Source organism: Pseudonaja textilis, chromosome 1, assembly GCF_049901715.1.
Source record: "Pseudonaja textilis isolate UNSWEBS1 chromosome 1, rPseTex1.2, whole genome shotgun sequence".
Taxonomy (NCBI): domain Eukaryota; kingdom Metazoa; phylum Chordata; class Lepidosauria; order Squamata; family Elapidae; genus Pseudonaja; species Pseudonaja textilis.
In genome coordinates, this window is record NC_141990.1 from 63,610,966 (window position 1) to 63,637,073 (window position 26,108).

The window sequence follows — 26,108 nt, forward strand, 5'->3', positions numbered from 1 at the left end:
CTTTCCTGCTACTTCCTTTCCTTGTTGTCTTTCTGCCCTCTCCTTCTGCCTGATGAGCCACCACAGAAAGAAAAAGTTATTCTTCAAGATGGTTGAATAGATTTTTGAAAGATCACGTGAACTTAATCTGAATGCTAGACATCCGTAGACACAACTTGACTACCCCACAGGCCTTTAAGCTCTGGGACACGAGCATATAGACATTAATATGATTTAAAGGAAATACTCTTAAAAAGGGGGTTTTTCCTCCCATTTTAAAATGTCCACTATTATTGATTTCAGAAATGAATATAGTCTAGAGTAAATTTTCTGCAGTCCAGATCCAGCATGCCTTTCAGCTGTCATGTCTCCCAGTATCCATGTGAAGTTGGTTTGTCATTCCTTACCTGGAAGCATAAAGGCTGGATTTGTTTATTTATTTATTTTGGCAGTGTTATTTACAGTGTTATTCAAACACATTCACACATAAAAAGGTGGGCAGACTTATTTAGATTCATTTAAATGAAATTTTTAAGGAAATTTAAAAAGAGATATGTTAAATAATGTTTTAAAAGTCTTCATGTTGTACAATGTAACAATGTGGACCATTTTAATTCATTTCTATTTTAAAGATAAGGGTGAATCAACTATGTGATCCAACATGTCATTTTCATCACTGACCTTTGCCTTTTAGTTTCAGTGAAGTGAGCTATTTCTAATTAGAATTTGTCTTTTGTGAATAATGTTTAAAAGTAAGAGAAGCAGAGAGGGACAACTATTTTAGAATGGCTTTCTCAGTATAGAAATTGATCTTTTAAAGGGCAGTCATGTTTTACATTAAATTATGTAAGCAAAATGTCTCTCCAGTACTGAAATTACTAGTGCAACCATTTCTAAACCAGAAGAGTTGACAGGCGAATAGAACAGGCCAGTTCTAAGCCTTCTAGGTGAATGCTTTAACTGTTTTCTATAGAGATGTCCTTTTTCCTTTAAATTATATAATGAATACACGTATTCTGTTTTTGAAATCATAGTATTCTTACTTCTCCTTTGCTTTAATTGTCTTAGTTTCCCCCTGCTGCCTGGAATTGTCATACTTTGCTGATCTAACAGTTTGAAATTTTCCTACTTAAGTGCTACTTTATATCTAACAATTGTTTGAGTTTCATTTATCTCCCCTTGCATTGAGTATCTCTTTGTGATATGTGGAGGCTGTTGTAAATAATTCTGTCGATGCAATGGATGATTACATATCTCGTCTCTCATATCTACAGCCATGTTATCATGACTTCAAAACCCAGTAGTGTTCTGAGTGATGGACAGTAGAGGACAGAGACACACAACCGCCGAGGAGCCAGTGTTTCTGAAGGAGAGATTGAGGACCTTTCAGTTTGGGATTTCATACATCTTCACACTTGAAAGCCTAGCACCCGACTTTTCAGTGCCGCTCTCTGAATCTAGCTATATCTATGAATAATAACATCTCCCTCCAAGAACTCTATCAGTAGAGCTGGGACACCAATGTAGGCATTAGTTTTTAAAGAGATGAAATGCTGCGAGGCTCCAGACCACACAGCTAGCTTGTAAGGAAGGGAAAAAGTCTGAATAGGAACTCTGGCTCCCAAAATGTGGAAAGTCTCAGTCTTTGTGCAAATTTCTTATTCAGAAGCAGTTCAGAACCATTTCTGCCATGAGTACTGTACTGTGCTTTTCAGCTCAGAATCAGATACATGTAATCTTATTGCGCATTACAAGCAGAATCTTTGTATCTTATTTAAAGCAATGTAGTGCATGTAAAATGAATATGAATACTGGTTCATCCTATTGAATATGTATGACATCTGTAATCAAGATTGCTTTCTCTCCGTGTGTATTTTAACAGTGCACACATGTTCATCTGTAATGAAAGAGATGAATGACAGGCTCTTTTCCTAAAACCTCTATAATTGGCGAAGAAGAAGTAGCTACTTCCATCAGGAGATTAGGATAGGTGGAACATTGAACCTAAATATTCATCCATCACTTTCCTGACCCATCACTTGGAGCATCTACACTACAATGTGCTGAAGGAATCAAACTCTCTGGAACAGTTTGCCACCCTGCTGGCCAATCTAATATTCTCATGCCTAAGGACTCTTCAGAATGTTGCACTGTTGCTATGTCCATTTGACAATCTGTCAAGGGATGAGTCAAATGGGAATGATGTCTGTAGGACAGCCAATTGCATTCTGGTGCAGATTGAGTGCTGCTACTTGAAAAAGAGAATAGGAGAAGGAATAGGAGACTCGCGGAGTCTGTAGCTGTAAGGGAAAGGGGAGAACATCTTTCACTTCTGGTAGTGGATCTCCTTCAATTCTGCTGATTAGATGTGGTTAAAAAGCACACTATGAGATGTTAGTGTAGACAAATGCAACAGGTAAATAATAAGTGAAAGGAATTTAGAAAGCATGAGGAAAGCTGAGATAGCTGGCTTTTCACTGAGCTTTAAAACTGGAAAAACAGAGAGAGAATCAAAATACAAAATCTCTTAGCAAAAAAGGGGAAAAAAGAAAGCTGCAAGCTGATTTGGTAGCACAGGACAAAAAGCATAAAAGTTAATTGAAATTGTGATGAGGCAGTTGAAAAGGGGAAAGCTGAAATATTAAACAGAGGAAATGTGGTATAAACAATGACATTAAACCACTCTGAAAATGTACCCCAAATTAACAAATTTCAACAGAGTGAAGAAAGGTTTCTCTTTAAAGTACTGTTTAATCTGGGACTCTGTTACAACTATCATTTATATAGAACTCAGAAGAAAATGGAAAGACCTGTTTCTGAAGTGCACTCTCTGGAACAGAGCAGAGGCCTAAAGTGAATTGGTTGATCTGTTCAAATGTATGGGAAAATGGCTTCCAGCCCTTGGCCAAGATTGCCCCCTTTAGGTTGCTTGCCTACAACACTGTGAGGACAGGGATGACACCAGGAGAAAATGTTCCTTTCATGCAACTCTTCAGCTGCCTATCTGAAGGTTTTCATCTTTGGGTCTCACATTCCTAACTGACTAGATCCCTCAGAGCTGGTCACACACCTTTAAACCATCTTTGTCTCTGCTTTTCTTTCCTGCCAGAAGAAATTATTGACATTGTCTCTATAAGGTCTACTTTTTTTCAGACTGAGTTTTTAAGTTTTCTATCTTCAGCACTTAATCTGATTTTCGTATCTCTTCAGATCACTTTCTCTCTTATCGACTCAACCCTGGAAAATAAGAACACTCCCTCATGCACACATACCCATGGCCAGTGGTAGTCTGATAAAATTTGTTCAGAGTACAGATTGTCCCTGATCTTCATCCTTCCTGCTCTATTTTTCCTTACTTTTTCAATCCTCCTGTTCCTTCATTAGTTTATAGCCTTTCTCTGCAATACTTCTTTCTCTGCCTTTTGCAAAGGTAAAACCTATTAACCTATCTGCATTCTGTGAAATTATCAGCAGGCATATGCAGAGTAGAGAATTGCCATGTTGTTGTCCTGAATATTCAAAAAGCCTCTGACAAAGTAAGCTACAAGGTTGCTTAACAAAGGTGGTATATTTGACTGTCTTAGAATACAAGGTAAAGTACTCTTATGAATTGGTATCTATTTATATATTAGAAAGTATAAATAAAAAGATATGGATTTAGTCCTAATGGAATATAAAAGTGGCTTCCCCTAGAAGAGTGGGCAAATCCATGGTTTTATGATAGATCCCTGCACCATTAGAAGGAATATGACAAGGATTATGAATGGGCAAGATGCTGTTATCCTTTAGTGTATGTATCCCAAAATATTGGATTGAGCACCCTTAGAACACAAAGTTATACTAAATAAGCCTTTGGACTACTCCAGCTCAACTCTACAAATGGTTTTAGGTTGTTTCCATTGCTAAAAAGAAAATTTAAAAAGAGATGGAGTTTCCTTTAAGAATAATTTAAAAAGACTGAATCATCTTTCTGTTGCTTAATTTCCAGGTTTTCCTTCTAAAAGTCTTGTTTTTAGCACATTGTGCCATAGGATGGTAATACCAAGGAGTCTTTGGGAAAAAAATAAAAGCAATGTTAAAAAAAAAAAAGCACTGAACTTTGAACAAAAATCTTTCTCTGAAGCTGCCGTCCCTTTATTTCCTCTGACAGGCTTTTGTTGCACATTCCTACCTTGACATCCCATTAAAATGCCATCCTCATGATGTCAAAGATCTTCATCCTTCTCATTCAGTCACCAAATATTTATCCAGTTGCCATCCAACATCCACTGAAATGTTGTAAGCGCCATTGGCAGAGTGAGCTGTACAAGAGATGTTGAATTGTGAAGAAAGGCAGAAGAATCCTTGGTGAATTGTTAGTAAAGGTCCAAAGGTCAAATATTTCTCTCTGAAAAAAGTGGGGGCATGGGTGTGGAGGGAATACATTTTTGACCTAAAATGGAAGGGATTTTTCTGCCTCATATGAGTTATTTTTCTTGCTAAGGGCATCAGAAATATTTCATTTATTATACATTGTCAGTATGACAACAATAAAAAAATATTCAGAAAAGCGAAGGAATTTCGCTTGGAGTTTTTGGGACATTCAAGATCTGAGGAGTCAGTTCTTGCAGGCGTGGGAAAGAATAAATTGTCTTATACTTCCCTTCCCTTTGTACCCTTATCCTTGCTTTCAAATTAAGCTGGATTCCAGGTGACAACGTGAATATGACCATATTATTTTTTTGACATAAAGCAATTTGCCAGTTACTTATTTATTTAATTAATTTGCCATCTACCTCATAGTTTAAGGCAAGTGAGCAGCTTACAGTGTAGATAGCAAAACAATTGTGGATACAAAGACAGAATAAAGTTTCAAAAAAAAAAAGAAAAGAAAGAAAAGAAACTAAAAAGAATCATGAGTTTAGAATGGAGAAGCGATGGTGCCTTTTCTGTTACTGCACCAGCCACCCCACCTCCAGTCAGCAGCTTCTTTTTCAGGGCCCCAATTCTGTTAAGGCATTTTCTGAAGGCCAGAGACCATATCTCACCTCCTGGGACAAAATTTTCCAAAAGGTGGTGGCTGAGGTAAAAAAGGCTTGATCCCACCAGCTAAATTCCTTGGCTGATGGGGTCCTTGGTAAGTCCCTTCTTCCATCATGAGTAGGGTGGGCCAGTGCCATTAGGGAAAGACAGTTCTTCGGTTATCCTGAATCTATCCCATAGAAAACTTTAAAGGTAATAACCAACACTTTGAATTGGACCCGGAAGCAGACTAGCAGCCAATCTTGTTAAATATCTCATTTCCCAGTCTGGGAAATACATTGGAACATCTTTCCAGCTGAAGTTATCATCAGTTGATTCAGGAGCTTGGTCCCAAAACAAACACATTTACTTTCACCCCATTGGATAGTTTATTTCTAACTCTTCCCATCTTAAAACTTTCCTACCCCAGCCTTTTAGAAGAGATTCAAATAATACACAGACTTCTCACCCAGGAATGCATAGAGAAGGAAATAAGCTCTAATAAAGAAAAAAAACAAACAGCTCACAGTTTCCCCCTTGAGAATGTTGGCAATGTTTTCCTCTCAATAATGGCAGAAATTTTCCCATAAAATTTCTATAATTTTTCCTATAAAATTTCTATAATTTTTCCTATAAAATTTCTATAATTTTTCCTTTAAAATACGCACACATACACTCTCACACTTGAAAACAAACAAAGAAACTAATGATGGAAAGAAAACAAAGTGAATGAAGCCAGAAAATGAAATGAGCAAGACTGACATCTCTGTACATGTAACTACAATTTGAATGTGTTGTTTTCACATTTCTTTTTGTGAGCAAGAGTGTTATGGACCTGGAACCATTTCTTGCTACGCTTTTACCTTTTAGTGAGAAATTGATCCAGGAACAAAACATCACATTTTAACCTGGACCAAACTTCGCATGGTGAAAGATACCTAAAGCAATAATCTCTGTCTCTGTCTCTCTCCCTCTCCCTCCCTCCCTCCCTCTCTCTCTCACACAGAGTATGTACTGTATATATGTATGTATACATATACGTATACATGCACATATATACATACACACACGTGCAAACACACAACACTCACACACATTTCAGCCCAATTTTCATTAAACAAGCAGACTGCTAATGCACAAACTCAGAAGCCTTTCTACCTTTAAATTTGACTGTGAGTACATCAGCTTTTTGCTGTATCTACTGATGCCTTGATGCCTTGAATCAAAGAAGGATCAGCATTTCTTGTAATAGGCCAGTAGTGTTGAAGTTTTTCACAGAAAATGATGCTAAACACTTATGCACTGGGCAGCATCTGGATTCATGCCAGAACTATGGAGCATATGAATGTGGCTCCAATGCATATTCTTTGGTGGCTAACATTAGCATCCAAGATCCCTGTGCAATTGCCATGACACAGAGAATGAATAGCTTTCACATTTAATCTCAGCAGGACTTGTTTGCAATAGAAAACTATGCTTTGTTCATACAATTTTCCCTACAAAATTTTAACCTTTAATTTGATTTGCATTTTAATTTTAATCACATTTCATATAACATGCTAAGTCACAGATATACTCACAAAAATAAGTTGAAATCACCAAGAACAGATGTCCACCATTACAAGCCAATGATGTCTTTGTCTTTGTTCAAATGGCATGAACATGCAGGTCTATGACAATTAGCTATGGCCAACTTCCCACAGCCAACCTGCCTCAGACCACTTGCCATGGCCAATTGTGGGACAATTCACTATATAACAAGAGTTACACTAACATGAAAGAAATGGTGGAATAGAATCATTAAAGAAAGGTTGCAAAAGGAAGAACAGAATGAAATGTAAAATGACCACAATTAAAATATTTTTTATTTATTTTGACTAATTAAATTGCATTTTTAAATTGTCCTGTTGTGAGCTACCCACAGTGAGTTGGCCATGGTGAGTTGGTCACCATAAGTTAGCTATGGAAAGTTGTCCCATTCCATGACCATGCAGTATCTAATAGGAACATGACACATATATGTGTAAAATGTATCATTTCCATGACAACATCAGGATGTAGTATCATTATAGACCCTTGTCTCCTTGCAAACCTCCATGCTCACAGCTGTATGTATGAATGCAGTCTGTAGATATGTAACTGATTTAGATAAAACATGCTATCTGAACCTAGCCTCAAACATTTCTATTCAAATAACTTCTGTTGTTGAAGTGGAAATAAAACTTGGGCAGGCACCCCATAACATAAATTATATCCATATGGACATAAATGCTATATAAACACACATATACAGTCTGAAGGCCTTACAATTCAATGAACAGTAAAAAAAATGTGACAAAGATGAAATTATGTGGTTTTCCTAAAGGTGAGGGTCAAATATACAGTAAAATACAGTTCGTTAGAAAAACTTTTGGTCACCTTTATCTACTGGATAGCCAGATTTCTGGAAATGTGAATACCTTCAAAATGTTGACCTAAGTAACTGGGAAAGCCCATCTTCCAGATTAAGTGCTGACATTAAAGATCATCACTGGCACTTTAAATTGAACCTGATACGCAATTCTCCACTAGTGCTGAATCCAGTTATCATGAGATCCCTGCAACTTGCACCAGTCAACAATCGGATTGTTACATTTTTAACCAATTGAAATTCCTGAATTGTTTCCAAGCATACCCGTGGCAAAGACATTGCAAGGCACTGTAAAGCATGAGTAACCATGATTAAATTTGCATTGCTGAAAAATTGTGCCAGTATGCTCCTTGCCATAGTCACTACCTGAGAACACAGTGGCAAAGAACATTCTCATTCTTGTGCAACCTCCATCCTAAACACACTTAACTTCAGTGCTCAGATCTAGTTTTCTCTTTACATTGACCTTCTCTGATATAATTTCAGCCTATTCTCCTTCGTCCAGCCCATTTTCAAGGCAAAACAAAGGTCAGGACTGCTGATTGCTTTCCTGGATTTGGGTGGTAGAGAAAAGCAAATTTGGGCCTCATTAATATATTGTGTCATCAGTATATGGGTGTGTCATGTAGTGATGGCACGCTACTCTAAATGTCTGAATGACCTCTTCCTAAGATTTCATAAATAGCAAATGGGACCAGGTAGAGCCACGTGGACACCATAGGTCCAATAAATTATGGACTGAATTGCACCTATAGTTCAGTGTCTATTTCAATATAAAGTAGGATGCGATTATCCTATATGATAACACTGTTGTTCCTGCTGCTCCTCTCCTCCACTGCATGAAATTCATGAAAGGAATTATGATGGGTATAACTTATCATCTATGTATTTAAAAAAAAACCTAGTAACAGAAGCTAGTGGCAATAAAAAGAACAGAGAGCACTTCATTTAGTAAGTATTTACACACTGCGTACACTTCTTTATCATGAGAATTATGCAAATGAATAGAATCTTATGCAAATAGTAGGTGTGGAAATGGGATTTATATCAAGCACTTTGCTTAAAGGGAGTCTCAGGACATAGTCTCAGGGGATGTAACTTTTCTAAACATTTGGGATGGCATATTTTTCACATACCGTGAGAATGATCTATAGCCCAAACACATGTTATTTAACTGGAATGTCAAGTAGCAACAATCTATATTAAGCTTTCCAAATGGCAGTATTTACTGCTTAAGAGCTGCATAAATATACACCAAAAGGTCATATTTGTTGAACATTAAGTATGAGTGTCAAACGTGTGTGGAATATAAGCTGAATAAATTGTTGCGGGTATCTTGAAACATGAGAACTTTGGAGCAGGTTGAGATGTGGTTTTTTTTTCCCCCCGATCAACTTCTCATTGAAAGGCAAAAACATAGCAAGAAAAGGCTCCAGTCCCATAACATTCTTGCTCAGAAAAAAAAAGTAAAAACAACACATTCAAATTGTACTTATATGCATAGAGATGTTAAATTTTGTTCAGTTTGTTTTCTGGCTTCATTTACTTTGTCTTCTTTCCATCATTAATTTCTTTGTTTGTTTTTAAAGTTCACACATGCATGTCTCCTCATCTACACATTTACATGAGACTGCAGAACAAAATCCCCAAAAGAGTGAAGATGAGAAAAATAATTGTATTTCAGTTAGTGTATTGGCTTGGGAAGAACAAATTTGGTTAAGTTCACATTTAAATGCAAATTAAATAAAATTGTCCATCAAATCTGATGGATTTCAGATAGTTGAATTTTGCCAACCAAGTAAAGTTTTAAAAGACTTCTTGATCTAGTTTAATGGTAATTTTTACTTCAAAGTGTAAATCTGTGTTTCTATATCTCACTGCTTCAAGATTCTCAATATGTTAAAACCTCATTCATTTATTTCTTTATAGGGGAATAAAATGTGCAGTAAGATCAGCACAATGTATTCTTTTGAGGTCCATACTGGGAATAGAGAGAGTCAAGTTCCCATTATGCCATGAGCAATTGACTAGGTTAACTTGGGCCAGTCAGCTTAAATCTACCTCACAGAATTGTTATGAAAATACCTTTGCAAAATAGTGGTAGGGAAAACTCACTACACTGGGTTCCTTGGAGAAAAGGCAAAATAGAACAATAGTAGCAGCATTAATATTATATTAATAACTGAAGATATTCTAAAGTGGAGGGGTACGTAGGGGCAGGAAATGATGAAAGTTATGTCATGCTGTCATGTGGCAAGCTCCACCCCTTTGTATGCGTATTCTGAAATTGAGTACAGTTATGTGAGGATTGGAGCTTGCAGCAAAATGACCTGGTACTCTTTTACCCATTCCTGCCATTTCTTCTCTTCTGAAGCCTTAAAAATAACCACTAGTAAACAGTCATATACTATAACAACATAGTTCAACCCAGGCAGTTGTCTTTTAAAAAAATACCCAAAGTAACATTTGGCTACTTTTATAAAATTTGAAACACAAAGGGCACAATTATTTGTGTACATGCTAAAAGCAGGGTCAGAAGAGAATGAATTGCTCTGGCCCTGTAATAACAGTCTTGCTCCTGACCTACTAATGTGGGTCCTGCAAAGGCTGCTGAACTGGGGTGGGCATGGCCTGTGCATGACTCATCCAGCCTGTGGGCCGCCATTCTATAAGAAAGAGCTGGTCTAGCTCTCTTGTAAAATGGGAGGAAAGCCTAAGCTATGGAGTTCCAAGAAAGTTAGAAGTTTATTTGAAGAAAAAAGAAGAAACCAACAGCCAAATTCCTCCATGGGCCTTTAGTAGAGAGCCACTTTCCTACTGGGATCTGAGGAAAAGCAATAGGTTGCATGAAATACAATAGATGAGCTAATTCATTGCAGTGGAAAAAAGAGAGAAGTATATGTTTTAAGTAGCACCATCAATGTAACTTGCCTGGAATCTAAAGTTACTTTAATCTGGAGATTCCGCAGGACCAACCCAAAATATATTTGTTTTCCAGGTGAAACAACCAATTTAAAATGTGAATTTATCTTACATTTATTCATTAAGTTTAATTTGGACACTGACCAATTCCTACTGACTCTTGACAGTTCACAAAGAGTAAGATAAAAACCAAGGTAAACCAAAACCAGGATGAGATCCAGGAGTGGCAGGTAAGCAGAAAACAGAAATAAAAAAACATGCCCAAGTGGTCCCATCCACTTCACATCAAGACCTGGAAGAGCAACCAAGTTCTCCAGGATTTACAAAATGCCAACAAAGTAGAAATGATGTGGATTTCAGGACAGGACCTCATTTAAAAGTGTGGGCTCCATGACGGAGAATCCCAATGTGTGTTTCAAAAAGCAACTGAATTTTCTCAATTTTTTTTTCTTGAAAATGTTTTATTTCTCACCCAAGACATTTTCAAGGAAAAAACTAAGAAAGTCCAGTTGCCTTTTGAAAAGCATCTTTGGGATAACCATGACCTGAACAATTGAGAATAGACATCACGACAGAGAATGCATATTTCCTGGGTCTTCTTAGATGACATTAAAAGGACCTGAAGTCTATCAATTCTACCAGTATGTACCAGATGGGCAGAAATCATAGGAAATAAATGGTTAATCAAATAATTTGGCTTTGTACCATGCAGGGAGCTAGTTTGCTATAGTGATTAAAGCATCAGTCTAGAAACTGGGGGCTGTTAGTTCTAGTCTAGCCTTAGGCATAAAGACAACTAGGTGACCTTAGGCCACCACTTTCTCTCAGCCTTAGGAAGGAGGCAATGGCAAACCACTTCTAAAATCAAGGGAGGAAACAACTGAGAACTAAGGAGAAATTTCCTGACAGTTAGAACAAATAATCAGTGGAACAACTTGCCTCCCAAAATTGTGAATGCTCCAACACTGGACATTTTAAATAAGAGTTTGGACAACCATCTGTCTCAAATGGTATAGGGTTTCCTGTCTAAACAGGGTGTTGGACTAGAAGATCTCCAAGGTCCCTTCCAACTCTGTTATTCTGTTCAGTTCTACCTGGAAGCAGACTGGCAACAATGCAAATAACTGCAATCATTCCCTAATCACTTCCTGATGTTCTCTACATAGGATTGTCCTTGTTCCATTTGGAAGTTACAGATGGTCAAAGTTCAGTAGTGCATGTAGTCTTGATACTCTATGTTTTTACCAATCTTATGGATTGCATGAGCTGCACAGCTTCCCATTTTCTTTCTGGGAATAATTCAAGATATTGGCTATACAGATAACCTTGATGGAGATAAGCAAGATGTGTTGCCAGGGCAACTGAGCATGAAACATGTTTTAAATCCACAACAGACAAATAAAATACCTCTGTGATTCACTGAAGTATAAGAAGGGGCAGGTTCAACACCATCCAACTTGCAAATTATATTTATATAGCCAATCTCAATAACGGTAGTTTTAGCTTTCCTGAAAGCTGATTTCTTGGTCCTGTTTTCCTAATGCAGCTGATATAGGGCCAGTTGTTAGTGGGACCACCACTTCCTGAGGGTATCTGCCTATCCAACTAGGTTGAATAAGATGGATGTGATCTTGGTCCCTTTTAAGATAAGTAGTCATATAGTAGGATTTTGGAGATGCATCTCCCTTTGTAGCTGCCATGGCCTTATGGAAGAGTTTCCACTGAGTTCCACAGAGCCCATACATCCAAGCACCAGGCTAGGATGGAAGTGAGCTTAGAAATGTGGATGATAGAATTGAGGAATTATGAAGATTTTCCTGTAAGGGCTTTGCTAATGTTTTTCTTTTCCATTTTTACTGCCTATGGTTATGAGTTGCCCAGGATTTTTGTGTATAATGCAGGCATCTGTATAAGTTTTATAAATCAATAAATATAATCATTCAGAGCTTTTTGAATATGGAAGAGGGGAAAACAGGATATCTCTCTCTCCCTCTCCCCCCCCACTCTTTATATATCTGATTAATTAAATAATTGATTAATATTCAACTCTCATTCCAAATTACCCTAGTTGGTCAAATCATTTTGGTATTGGGATAGAAAATTTAAGAAGCATCTCCTTCTGGAGTCTAAACATGTTAAATGTATCCTCAGATTTCTTGCTTTGAAATCAGAGACAGAATTCCAAGGGAATTTTCTGGAGGGAAAATCTAGGGCTAATCTCCCTTTTCCATCAAACTTCTGAAAATAAAAAGGTCTCTAAAAGAGAGAGGAGCAGGGTAGGATGTGAGGTTCTTTGGATCTGAAGGATGTCTGACCTGACTATTTACCTGAGAAGGAACTCCACTCTATGGTTGGGCTAAACCTCATAAGCTCTGAACCTTTTTCCTAATGAAGAAGTAGGTAGAAGAGATGGTGAAGCTAAAAAAGCAGAAACCATGAAGACATTACATGGATTGCAAAGTAGCAGAAATCTCGGCTTTGGTCTCATACTTGGCTGGGAAAATGAGTGCATTCCACAGTTTGAAATGTATGAACAGGAGGGAGAGTTGACAGCTTGTTGATGTTTTAGAGCTTATGTTGCATTTTGAATCTAAAAGACAACTTTGCCTCAGAAAGGCAAGAACAGTCCTCGGTTACAATGCAGAGAGTGTCCCACACAGCCACACAGTTCACATTTCCCAGGCTAAAAATTCAGTATGCAAGCAGCATTTCAGCAGTCCTTTGATGACAGTTTCAGCAAGTTGTCTAGAACTGCTACTTCATTACAATTTTGCATCCAGTGTCATGGCAGTCCTTGGTGAAATTCACAAAAGGTCCTGAATTCCTGTACAGGGCACAGACCTCACTGAATATTACGAGACAGTTGTCTCTTAATGCATGCAGGTGTCTGTCTATAAACTAAAATTCTTACTCAGAATGCATCTCTCTATCTTTCATTCGATGGCAGTTTCCTGTTAAATGTATTATATACTGCATTGAGCAACTTAAACATAAAACCCTGATGAGGTACATGAGAAAAATTCTATGCCTTTAGAATGACAGAGAATAATCTGGATCTGTTTCAAGCTTGTTTCATCTCTCTGCACCTCTCTGTATATCATGGTACAAACTCTCTTAGGGTATGATGGCTTAATATTTTGCTGCATAAGGAAAGGGAAATGGACTTCCGCTTTTAGACTTTTCAACCTTGCTCCAACTATTTCTTTACTTTAGAGTTGGACAACTTGCTTTGACCACAAAGACCTGCAGGTGGTTGTGGTTCAGGGCAACCTGTGTGCATGCCCAAATGAATACACACAGATGTACACAGAATGAATTGTAGGTACAGACAGACATTTAGATGGCTCCAGGCAAAATATACCCCCCCCCATTCCAATAATTTAAAGCAGATGAGACTGCTGCACAAATTAATTTTTTATGTTTTTGCCTGCTCTCCTTCTTCTCTGGCTTTCCTCATGTATGCATATTGCAGCTTTGTTTCTTGCAACTCAGCAACCTAGAGGACTATCAGTGTAGAAGAGGATTTTCCCCCTCCAACCTTAGCAACTTTAAGATGTATAGATTTCAATTCTCAGAATTTTCCAACCAGCCATGCTGGCAAATCTATATATCTTAAAATTGTAAAACTCTAGCATAGAAATTCAAGTGTAACTCTTTGTAACTTTTGGTCTCCATTCATATTGGACTTAATTTTCATGGAACCAGGTGCAACATCAAAAGCTGGCAAAAAACTGTGGGTACGGATTCCCCTCCTCTGCAGTCTAAGTGGAATTTAAAATAGGATATCCAGTCTAAGCATCACTTTATAACCTTGTGTTTGACATTAGCACAACAGAGGCCTTTTCAGGACAATCTAAAGAGGCAATGACTAATGAACTTTTTCCTCTCCATTGTTCTTCTTCTTCTGGAGATCCAGTTTGAGTTAATGTTTAAGTCATCAGTCAAGAAACCAGGAAAATGTGAGTTTTAGTCCTGCTTTAAGTACAAAAGCATCTGGGTGACTTTGGGCCACTCACCATCTCTCAGCCCTGAGAGGGAGGCAATGGCAAACCACTTCTGGAAAACCTTGCCAGGAAAACTGTCCAGGCATCGTCCAAAAATCAGAAATTGATTGAATGAAAGATTTTTTTAAAAAAAATCTTCTGTCTCTGTCTGCATTTCTTGTATAAATGATGCCATGATACCTGAGATGGTGCCTACAACATAATTGCAGCTTCTCCTAGGAATCCCAGTGATGCAGTGGTTACAATGCAATATTGCAGGCTAATTCTGCTGACTGCCAGGGGTCCAATCCTCACCAGCTCAAGGACTCAACTTTCCATCCTTTTGGGGTAAAATGAGGACCCCGACTTGGGGGGGGCAATATACTGATCTGTAAACAGCTTAGAGAGGGCTGTAAAGCACTGTGAAGTGGTATATAAGTCTAAGTGCTATTGCTATATCTATTTTTGCTTTTTTGCTGCTTTTCTTCTAGTTTTAGGCTCCAGGTTTATAGGCAAGGGACAAAGAGCATCAGAAAAAAGTGTTATAGAGGAAAAGTGATGAGAACAGAACTGATTCCCTCTCTGCCATTTTCATACCAAATGCTTCCATCCCTGCTTTGCCTATCAACTCCAAAGGCCATAGAAAATCTGTGTAGGTTATAATACAGTGTGAAAGTTTTCCTTAGGGGACTTATGGGGAATGAATATTCCGTGGGTGAAATATAATCTGTGAAACATCTTGGTGTGGGGTTTTTTTGGGGTGTGGGGGGGTTCTAAATACAAAACTTGACCTTTTATGTAGTACTAATCACATATTTAAATATTGGGGGCTATGTTAAAATTATGTGATTTTGATTCATGTTATGGAAATTTATGCTGCTTTCCTCTCCCTGAACTTTTTTGCAATAATATAATTTTACTGTAGCTGTACACCACCCAGAGTTCCTCTGTGAGGGAGATGGGCAGTTTGATAAATCAATAAATTAACCATATATCTTGGAAGTTCTCCAAACCTCCAGATCAGATGGGATAGCTGCATGGGGAAGGAATAGCAATAGCAATAGCACTTAGACTTATATACCACTTCACAGTGGTTTACAGGCCTCTCTAAGTTTACAGAGTCAGCCTATTGCCTTACTGACCTTGGAAGGATGGAAGGCTGAATCAACCTTGAGCCAATGAGAATCAAACTGCTAGCAGTCAGCAGAAATAACCTGCAATATTGCATTCTAACCACTGTGCCCCATGGCTTTAAATGATCCAGTCTTCAAGCAATACTCACTGCATTTAACAAGTATAGTAAATTTCCCTCTTCAAAATGGCAAACTTTTTTTTATTGCAGTAGATTCCACAGAGAGGCATCATTCAATTACTGGAGCTTTAACTTTTATAGTCTATTAAGACATGGATCATATTCAGCAAGTGGCTTAACCCCAAGATAAGGTCAATCTCCATTAGGATGCCCAGCCTGAGAAACAGCAATTGTTTTGTTTAATAGTTGGGTCTGCCTTATTTATTCTCCACTTTCATGTCTGCTAAGAACATAGATATTAATAGATAGATACCATATAAGTATCTGTTGATTTTGTTTAACTGTAGTTGAAGGAGAACATTGCAGAAGATATTCTGGTGGTCCTTCCCTCCCTCCCCCACCCCCATGAAAATTATAATCACTGCCAGAACTTAAAAGGCAAGTCATGTGATCAAGGTCATTATTCCAGATAACCCAAGACAAAATTCATTAGGCTACACACAATCATTTTCCTCCTAACAGCAAAATGCAGCATAATGTGTACGTGACTGAAATTCCAGATAGTTGGATAGAAGTATCTCAGGGAAACAAGAGATATTTTCACATTATTGTAGCGAGCCACAGTCTGAGTCATGTCTTTAAAAGAAAAAAGAAACACCCACTTCTAATTCAGCTGGAGATCAGAGACCTGGTCCTTGTGGTACTGGCACTACACAGCTCAAGTTTTATTAACAGCAAGGCAGACTGTGTGGCTTCCTGCAAGGTCAATCTGATCAAAACGACTTCTTTCTTGTGTGCATCCACCACAATGATTCAAAGCAGAGACGCCCACCTTAGGGATTCTGAGGTCACATTTAGCTCAGTATCTGGGTCTAGGACAAAAATCAAATGTGATTTAATGTAATTTAAATTTAATTAAAATTAAATTACAGTCATTAGACACCATTCATATGATGATTCCCACATCTTTAATAAAGCTGCCTTTTTGTCCTACTGTCTTTAAATGATTATTGTCCAGAGGCTGTACTCAACAATGTAGGGGATGAGAACAGCTTATCCATCTAATAGCCCCTGAGTTAAGTGGATGTCTCCCTCCTCCTGACATTTTCAAGGGTTAGGGTATCTGCTCTCATGATTCATAATTTTTTTTTAAAAAAGAAACATTGCATGCTTCCTCATTGCTGAAAGGAAAAAAAATGCCTGTATGTCTTTAAATAAGAGTACTGTGCATAGCTTTTGAAGGACGGCTTTACTGGTACCTCCTCAAGGCTTAAAGTAAGTTGTTGGGAAGGATTTTAAATTGTTTTCATGCAAATGTTTGTGCACAGTTCTATATGCTTTTGTATAAGATGGTGGCAAAAGAGCTTTGAAGCTGCTCTACTGAGACTTTTCAACGTGACCTCTTTAAACCTACCCTATGACTATCATTAAGTGTTGTACCTTATGATTCTTGACTCTTGATGAATGTATCTTTTCTTCTTTGTATACTGAGAGCATTTGCACCAGGACAAATTCCTTGTGTGTCCAATCACATTTGACCAATAAAGAATTCTATTCTATTCTATTCTATTCTATTCTATTCTATTCTATTCTATTCTATTCTATTCTATTCTATTCTATTCTATTCTATTCCATTCCATTCCATTCCATTCCATTCCATTCCATTCTATTCTATTCAAAAAGGGATAGTCCAAAGACTTTGGTGCACTTGATGAAGTACCCCTCTGGCATGGTTTGAAAGTCCTAATGCACTTCTCAGGGTCAGGACTTCTAGTTTTCTGCAATATAATCAGCTTGGTCATATTTCTATGTCAAACGTACCTTTAGGAAAATATACCTCCAATTTAAACATACCTCATCTTTGGCAAGCCAGAGGATTATTTTCATATTTTAATAAATAGTCAAAACTCTAATTCATAACTAAAGCTTTTGACTAGTTATCTTCTGAAATGGTAACTTTAAGGGTTCCTCTCTTGTTTTATTTAAGCCCTATGAAGAAAGTATAGACTGTAAGGATTAATAGATCACAAAGTAAACTAAACTGAATATTGCCTAATAAGAAAAGGAAAACAGAAAACTAAGAGAGTATACAGGATGCCAATCATGATCTTGGAGAAAATATAGATTGGTTAAACATGATCTTCCTTTGGGAAAACAAGGTGTGAGAAAGAAACTCAAGACTACCCCACCTTGACTGTCTTTGATACAAGAGGAAGGATATGGAAATACTGTCATGCTTTCAAGATGCTGTTGTTATAATCTACTTCCATAAAGTAGAGTTTTAGAAGTCCTTGTTAGTGCTTCTCAGCCTGCCACAAAGGACTGATCAAGCACTACCTATATCTGTACTTATATCTACATTATCTATATTTATATTGTCTACATTACATAGCTTTATCAATATTGATAACCCTTATGACAAAGTAGTCATTCTTCAATAAATAATCAGGGAATTCTATCTCTGGCCTCATATTATCTGTTCCTAATGTGGTATTATTAAATAAATATTTAACTGATTATAAGAGAAACAAAATACCTTCCATACATATACCTAAGAAATTATACTATGGGCAAAGGATTAAAAAAAGAGGATATAACTTCATTTTAAGCATTCTATATTTATATTTTTAGAGTGATGACAGCAAGATTTTAATCTATATTTGTTCATCCCCAAAATAAATTTAGAAGAAAGTATGCCACTTCTCAGCAGATGAAACCCACAATTTCAATTACCATGTTCTTATCAAATTCTGAGCAAAATAGGAATACAAGAAGGATATCTATGGACAGTCTATACTTTCTTCATAGGGCTTAAATAAAACAAGAGAGAAACCCTTAAAGTTACCATTTCAGAAGTATAAAATAAAAACAGAGACAGAACACAACAAAAGAAATTTAATATTATCAACATGTACTAACGGTATAAAATTTATTAAAAATAACTACTACTACTAAATTAACTATAGATGCTTTGAATAGTATACCTGCTATTCTTATTCATTTGCACTGCCATAATAGAGACCTATCAATGTTAATTTGTTTGGACCTCATACTAGAAACCTCCTAAAGGAGGCTTAAGACAATGTGTTACAATGGTTGTCTTCACTACTGATCATTAAAATCAGGACCACAATACAACTATAAAAAAGAGAGCACATCCCACTCTCTTCAAGCACTGATGACGCTACCTAGTGTGGCAATGAAATGTCTGCAACAAAACAACTAAGCTCAGAGAGCACCAACGACCCGACAGTTCAACCCTGAACTACAAATATTCTCATGTATCGGTTCTGTACAACTAGTTTACTACTACTGATCACTAGAAATGCTGTAGATACCTATGCCTGATGAATTCCAAGAAAAAAAGATAAGGTGTGTCTTAATGATTAGTAGTGAACACAACTAATGTGTGTGTGTGTGTGTAGATATATAGATATAGATAAAAGATATATATCTTATTTTCTATTTTTACATTCAATATATTTTAAAATATGCAGCTAAAGCGGAAGTATCAGGATAGCAAAATTCTGCTAAAAGGCTGGTGGGACTAAATGACTAGTAAGAGGACCTGGAGAATTAGGAAGCTTGAAGTTTGCATTCCTTTTGTGATGTTTTAGTTAAGTGTAATAAAGATATTGCCCAACTATGAGAGACTAATGTTTTATCTAATAGATCATATATGACCATATGTGAATCTAAAAACAATTTCAATTAGCCACAAAGAGGGAAGAATGCCTACAAAAGAGAATTTTTAACAGCATGAAGTTGGATTATGTGTACAGAGGGCTTATTTTTCTCCAACCACTCATTACAAGTCCATAATTTGACCCAAATGATTATGCATCTTTGGAGCATCTATCATCATCATCATCATCATCATCATCATCATCATCATCAGTGTGTATGTGTATCTATATTGATAGATTTATAGATATAGATGATATAGTTGTAAATGTAGATAGATATGTAGATGTAGATATATATATGATATAGATAGATATAAAGGCTGTAAGATTTTTATCCATCAAGAGGTTTTGAGGCTGACTAAGGAGCTGGGAGAAAATGTCTTTTATGTATGCAGAGCTTTTGTCCCACAATGTTAACTGAAATATAACAGCAAGAGCCTTTAATTTATTCAACCAGCAAAAATCATCTTAATGCTAAGTAACAGATCACTGGCAGTAAAATCAGGCTCAGTTTTGGAACCTTTCTGCCTCTTTCCTATCCCACATTTTTGTGCCTTCAGGCATGATGAAGAGAATAGAAAAAATTGCACACTCATTTGTGCTATTTTAATTAATCCTAATGATTAAACAATTACTATCAACCTTCTTTCCATCGAGGACCTCCTATACTGCATGAGTCAAAAAGAGGTCTGTGAAAATATTTACAGACCCCTCACATCCCGGACATAAACTGTTTCAACTCCTTCCCTCAGAACGATGTTATAGAGCACTGCACATCAGAACAACTAGACATAAGAACAGTTTTCCCCCGAAAGCCATCACTCTGCTAAAAAAATAATTCCCTCAACACTGTTCAACTATTATAAAGTCTGCACTACTACTACTGTTAATCTTCCCATCATTCCTACCTTATCATCCATCCCCTCCCACTTGTGACTGTATGACTGTAACTTTGTCGCTTTATATTGACTGTTTCCTAGTATGATTTGATTGCTTATTGTACCCTATGACTATTATTAAGTGTGGTACATTATGATTCTTGACTCTTGATAAATGTATCTTTTCTTTTATGTACACTGAGAGCATTTGCACCAAGACAAATTCCTTGGCCAATAAAGAATTAAGTTCAGTTCAATAATGATTTTGCTGAATTGAGTCTTAATCTATATTATGAGGCTTCCAGAAAACAAACTAAACCAAACAGAGCATTTGGCTCAAGAATCAAATTGCATATAATGTGATAGCCCAGCAATGTGACAGCAGATGAGTCAGTCTAGATATTTTACAACATTATTACACTATTCAGTGGTTTCTTTAAACAAATGGTGTGGTTCTGGGTAAATCGACAGAACAAAAGCTTATTGAAAAAAGGTATCAATTTTTTTGTACTTCCATTTGCAGTTTCTTTTACAAAAAAATCTGAAAAGTAACTGCATTTTTATTTAATGGATTAACTAACAACTTCAATTATTAATACATTTTTTCATGTTGACAGGAAATAAAAGGATTAACAGTACAAGCTTTGATTAGCAATATCAACATAGATTTTTGTGATATCAATGTGCATCAAAGGAAATCATTTTCCACCTCCCCGCCCACATTTTCAGGCATGCCATATTATAAGCCAACTGCTGGCTGCAATTGTGAGATAAGTCCAAATCTGAAACAACTTGGAATTGGAACAACAACAACAAAAGATATACTTTATTGATGGCTAGAAACTGATGCAATAAGCACATTTATGAAGAAAAGCAGAATAAGTGAACCTAAATATACACAAATACATGAACAAAAATTATAATGAAAACTGAACTGCATACCAACTAACATATTGATTTCACATTTTAAAAATAATAATTTTGGTAATAGTAGTAGCAATAGCATTTAGACTTATATATTGCCCCATAGCACTTTGCAGCACTCTCTGGGTGGTTTACAATGTAATCATTATAACTACATTGCCCCCAATAATCTGGGTCCTCATTTTACCAACCTCAGAAGGATGGAAGGAAGGCTGAGTCAACTTGAGCCCTGTCAGGATCAAACTCCAAGCTGTGGGCAGAGTTTGCCTGCAATACTGCACCCACTGAGCTAGGGCTCCTAATGTTTCACAATATATAAACTAAGGCAATTTTACTGCTAGAACTCAGATTGTTGCTGAAGATTTAAAAAACCCAAGACTATTTTCATTTTATGTAAACATATCCAAATATCAAATGCTTTAAAAAATAACTTGCAAATCTTTTTCAGCAGATGTCATAATACATACTGGCTATCTGAAAATCTGAAAATTATTTTGGTATTATCTAAAAGTACTTCTAAAGTCTTGCAGCATCTGGAAAATAAATACATTCATCACAACATTAAGTTCTCATGGACTGTAGTCCATTTTATCAGGTAACAATAATCCCAGTCCAGAAAATATACTTATACTACAGCACATTTGTTAGTCTTAAATTTCTTTACTGCTTTTGTTTAGATGGACAATAAAACTAAAATAGTGTGTAGAACAGTTAGGCCACACAAATGGATTAACATTCATCTTCAAAAGTAGGCATTACTAAACATATGCACTGCTATAACCCAATAATGTCAGGATCACATCTATTATAATTCAAATGATTATCTATGTCAGGGGTGCTAAACTCAATTTCATTGAGGACCACATTAGGGTTGTGTTTGACCTGGGGGGGCATGGCTGGGGTGGATGTGGCCAGCTAGATGTCACTTGTGCCGGGGTGCCTGTGGTGGCCTGAGTGCTCGGCCAGTGAAAATAGGCTTCCGAGCTTCATTTTTGGCTGTGATGGCCTCCTTCAATACTCTTCCAACAAAAATGAGCTCCATTTTCAGCTGTGACGGTCTCCTTCAACCTTCTGCCAGCAAAAACAGAGCTTCAAAGGGCTGCCTGCCCCTCTCAAGCTCCATTTTTACTCGCAGAGTCACCATGGGCCAGTCATTTGCTGTTTCTGGAATAGCCCTGCAGCCCAGATCTAAGCACTCCATGGGCCAGTTCTGGCTCCCAGGCCTTGAGTTTGACACCCCTGTTCAATGTAAGAAAAAAAGGGCATGGCCTTGTAACAGGTGCAGTAGTGCAAGAATTCACAGCATCCTACCACCACTGAATTAAGATAAAAAGAATTCTATGCCACACCTCTGAGAATATCATCAACATTTTCTTTTCCACTGAAAAAAAGACATAGAAAGCATTTTCTTGTCTATCAGATTATATAAGAGAATGGCTTTAAAAATGTAGAAAATAGTTTCAGCATAGCACATTGTTTGCAACAACAGAACTTCTCTATTTCAGCTCATTTGGACCATAACTGAGAAAGTTTCTTTAGAGCTACGCAACTAGAGACCTTTGTACTGAAATACAATATAAATACAAGATGGAATACTGGTGGTACAATAATAATCTGATACAGAAGAACCCAAACCTTCTGGAAAATAGGAACTAAGAATGCCTGGTATTCTGCCAAGGCACGGACTTTATTTTGGGACTAATATACCGTAACTTCGCAGATGTTGTCTGTCCCCCAGTCTAATAACTGATTCTCAAGGTTCATTTTCTAATGCAATTCATGCTAAACAATTTGCTTTCAAATTCCTTTCCTATGTAAAGGACAGCTTCCAGGAAATCAAGAAAAATGTGAAGTGTTAGAACGATCATGCCATTTTCTTAATCAGCTTGCTTATTTATTATCAAACATCTTTATCTCCTTCTTTCCCAGGAGTTCAATTCAGTTTGCAACAATTCAGAAACAACAGTTGTTAACATTTTTTTTAGCTTCCAACAATTCTCAAATCATACATTTTGGGAAAGGTATGAAGAGGCATAAGAAATGTTCAAATCATAGATCTAACTTGGCTTCCAACCTCCATACATCCTGGTAGCCATACTTTCATAGTAAACAAATTCCTTTTCTGATGCCACATACTTTAAGTTCCCCTTTCCTTTCTCTACCTAAATGATCCCCTTTTTATTACTGGCTCAAATCTCAACTTCTTTCTCCCCAATCTATTTTTTTCCTGATTCTTTCATTACTTACCATGGATGTTTGGAATGCTTTGGTCCTACTGGGAATTGTCATTACCCACCAGTCTTGTCCTAGAGTTATTTATTATTCTCCAGAGCTGCTATGGCTGCACCACTTCTACTTTACTCTAGCTAAAGCCACTACATTACTAAAACATGGGAAAGCTTAGTGATTTTTATGAATCTTTGATCAAATGATTACAGGGGGTGGAAAATTCGGCAATAAAACTGCCGTTACATTTTGTCTTTCATTGTGGGTACATTAGTATGTATAGGGTGCATAAATCTAGAATGCAGCTTTTTTTTTGTTGGGAACTTATTTGAAAATGCAAGTTAGAGTCTGATTTATTTAGTTTGATGTTGGGATATTAGTTGATGCTATTTCCGAGCACAACTTTGAGTTATATTTGTTGTATATGACTTACTCTTGAATTTAGATGAGCTATTCTGTGAAACTATACTTAGACTTTGCCATGCATTCTTGAGTGGCAAGTGTCCTTGACATGGGTATATGTGATGGAAACATATTGGTGCTGCCTGTTTGAAAAGTGTCCTTGAGATGTGATAACACAGCTGACTAGACAAAGCTTTGATAATAAAACTATAAGTAGCGGTAGGGTTAATAGACAGGTTGATGTAGTGATGAAGGCATCAGGAAAGAAACTGAGAGACTGTGAGTTCTAGTCTCACCTTAGAGATAAAACCAGCTTGGTGTCCTAGGGACAGTCACTCTCTCTCTCATCCCGAGGAAGGAGACAATGGCAAATCACTTTTGAAAAATCTTGCCAAGACAACTGCAAGGACATGTTCAATCAATGAGAATGGGACACAATTAAATGAAAAAAAGCAGTAGAGTCAACATCCATGGAAACATTAGGGGGCAACAAAGAGACTAAAAATTTTAAATTCTTTACTACCATCTAGTGGTCATTTATATTGGATCTTTGGAAATTACAAGTGACAGTATAGAAAGATCAAAGCAACAAGGCCAAAAGAAATGGCCATCTTTCTAAAGCAGGGGTGTCAAACTTGTGGTCCACAACCTGGATATGTCACATGCTGGCCACGCCCACACACAGTTTAGCAAAGGGGAACAAAGTCATGACACCACATGATGATGCTGGAACGATGCGAGTTTGACATCCATGTTCTAGAGGATATGTGGAACTATAGGATAGCAATAAATGATGAGTAAAAATATATCTGAGATTGTAATTCTCTCTTTCATTCACAGAGGCCTATATTTTTCACAACATATCTGTGTTTAGAACTTAACTGTGCCAAGAGACAGAGACTTAAAGTCCCAATGGACACACAAAACATTATCAAAGAAGTTACGTGCTCCAAGAGGGTACCCAAGGATGACATCTTCCAGGGGGAATTTGCCAAGTCCATGTATGCACATAGAGAGGCATGTGCAGAGACTTAAGAGAGAAGTTGGATTCTGCAAGAAAGAAAGGGAATGTGGGCCTACAGGGAACCCTTCTCTGTAATGTGCCCCAGGCTTTGGAAGACTGCATGTGGAGATAATGACTGGTATTACATAATACAATGGCTTGGTTCCTGTGTGTGGTTTGGATTGGACAGCCATATTTATTTCTACTGTGGTGTATGATGGTAATGGTTATTTCCTTTTTAAATTTCAAGGCTTTAGCTGAACTGGATAATTCAGAAGTATCTGTAAGTAAACAAGTATTTGAGTTTCATCTTCAGGATCTGGCCTTCTAAAGAGCAGTCAGGTTGATCTCCTCTAGGACTAATTGGGTTGATTGCCTTGTAGTCCAAGGGACTTGAAGGAGTCTCCTCCAGCATCATAGTTCAAAGGTCTCAATTCTTTGGTGCTTAGCTTTCTTTATGGTACTCCTGGTTTAGCGAAGTGGGAAAAAGTCATGATACATCACATGACGACACAAGTTTGAAACCCCTGTTCTAATCTATCACCACAGCAATGCATTTTTATTTTCTATGTACTACCAACACATTAAAGACTAGCAAATTTATAATTTTATAATCTTTTTTGAGTCAATCAATGTCATCAGATGCGTAGGATATATCTATGAAAAGTCAATATTATTACATAATTAGACGGATCAAAAAGGAAGAAGGGAGAATGAAGTCACACTATCTGGCTAGTCTTAACAACTTCCAACTTTGAACTTTGATTTCAACTTTGACTGCAAGGAAAGATAGAAGTAAACCATAAAACATTATGGCCATTTTTCTCTGTCTCAGGTGAGATAGCTCACCAATTACTACTACTACATTCTGAATCTCTCAGGTTTTTGTTCTCATAATGGGATAAAAGAAAGGCATCTGATATTTTTCCTATAGGAAGCTGGTTGAAGGAGACAGTCTAGAATGTCAGCCTTTCAATTAAGGGAAACAAAGCAGAGGCAATGAGAAGATAAAGCCTCTTGATTGCTTGAATCTTATCTACTATTAATGATCAATAAGACTAAAGAGATGATGCTTCTGAAGTAGCATCTCCACAGCCTCTTCAGAAAAATCTGGATCCAAACAGTGAATGGGTTTATAAACAACAAATATTATATTCTGTACTTAAAATAGGTAAAGACTCACACCCAAGGAGCCCAACCATTTTGTCATTGGTACCATCCACAGGAAAATAAACAGCTTGAATTATAAAATTAAGCAGTACAATCTAAAATGCAAGGGAGATGCTAGCTATGGTCATCAGGGCAGCCTTTCCTGCAGATCATCACCATAGTGCACATTGACTATTGGGGGGGTGGGAAACCAGCATCCTGAAACATGCTGCAGAATTGAAAGAGGGGCAGATCACTGTGAGCAACACTGCAGAACTCCATGCCTCTAGGAA

The 26,108-nt window shown here is 37.1% G+C and overlaps 1 long non-coding RNA gene across 3 annotated transcripts in view; it reads right to left on the reverse strand.

Moving 5' to 3' along the window:
* LOC148127645 (uncharacterized) overlaps positions 1 to 26,108 on the reverse strand; it is a 91,778-nt gene that overhangs the window by 42,229 nt on the left and 23,441 nt on the right. Inside the window, exons 3-4 of one of the 3 annotated variants that reach the window (XR_015740989.1) lie at positions 4,151 to 4,280; positions 315 to 386 (exon numbers count right to left, since the gene is read on the reverse strand). The exons of 1 other annotated variant lie outside the window; for it this stretch is intronic. This is a non-coding gene — a long non-coding RNA (uncharacterized LOC148127645). Of the gene's footprint in view, positions 1 to 314; positions 387 to 4,150; positions 4,281 to 26,108 lie in introns of those variants that run through there. One more of the 3 variants, XR_015740987.1, reaches the window with a different exon arrangement.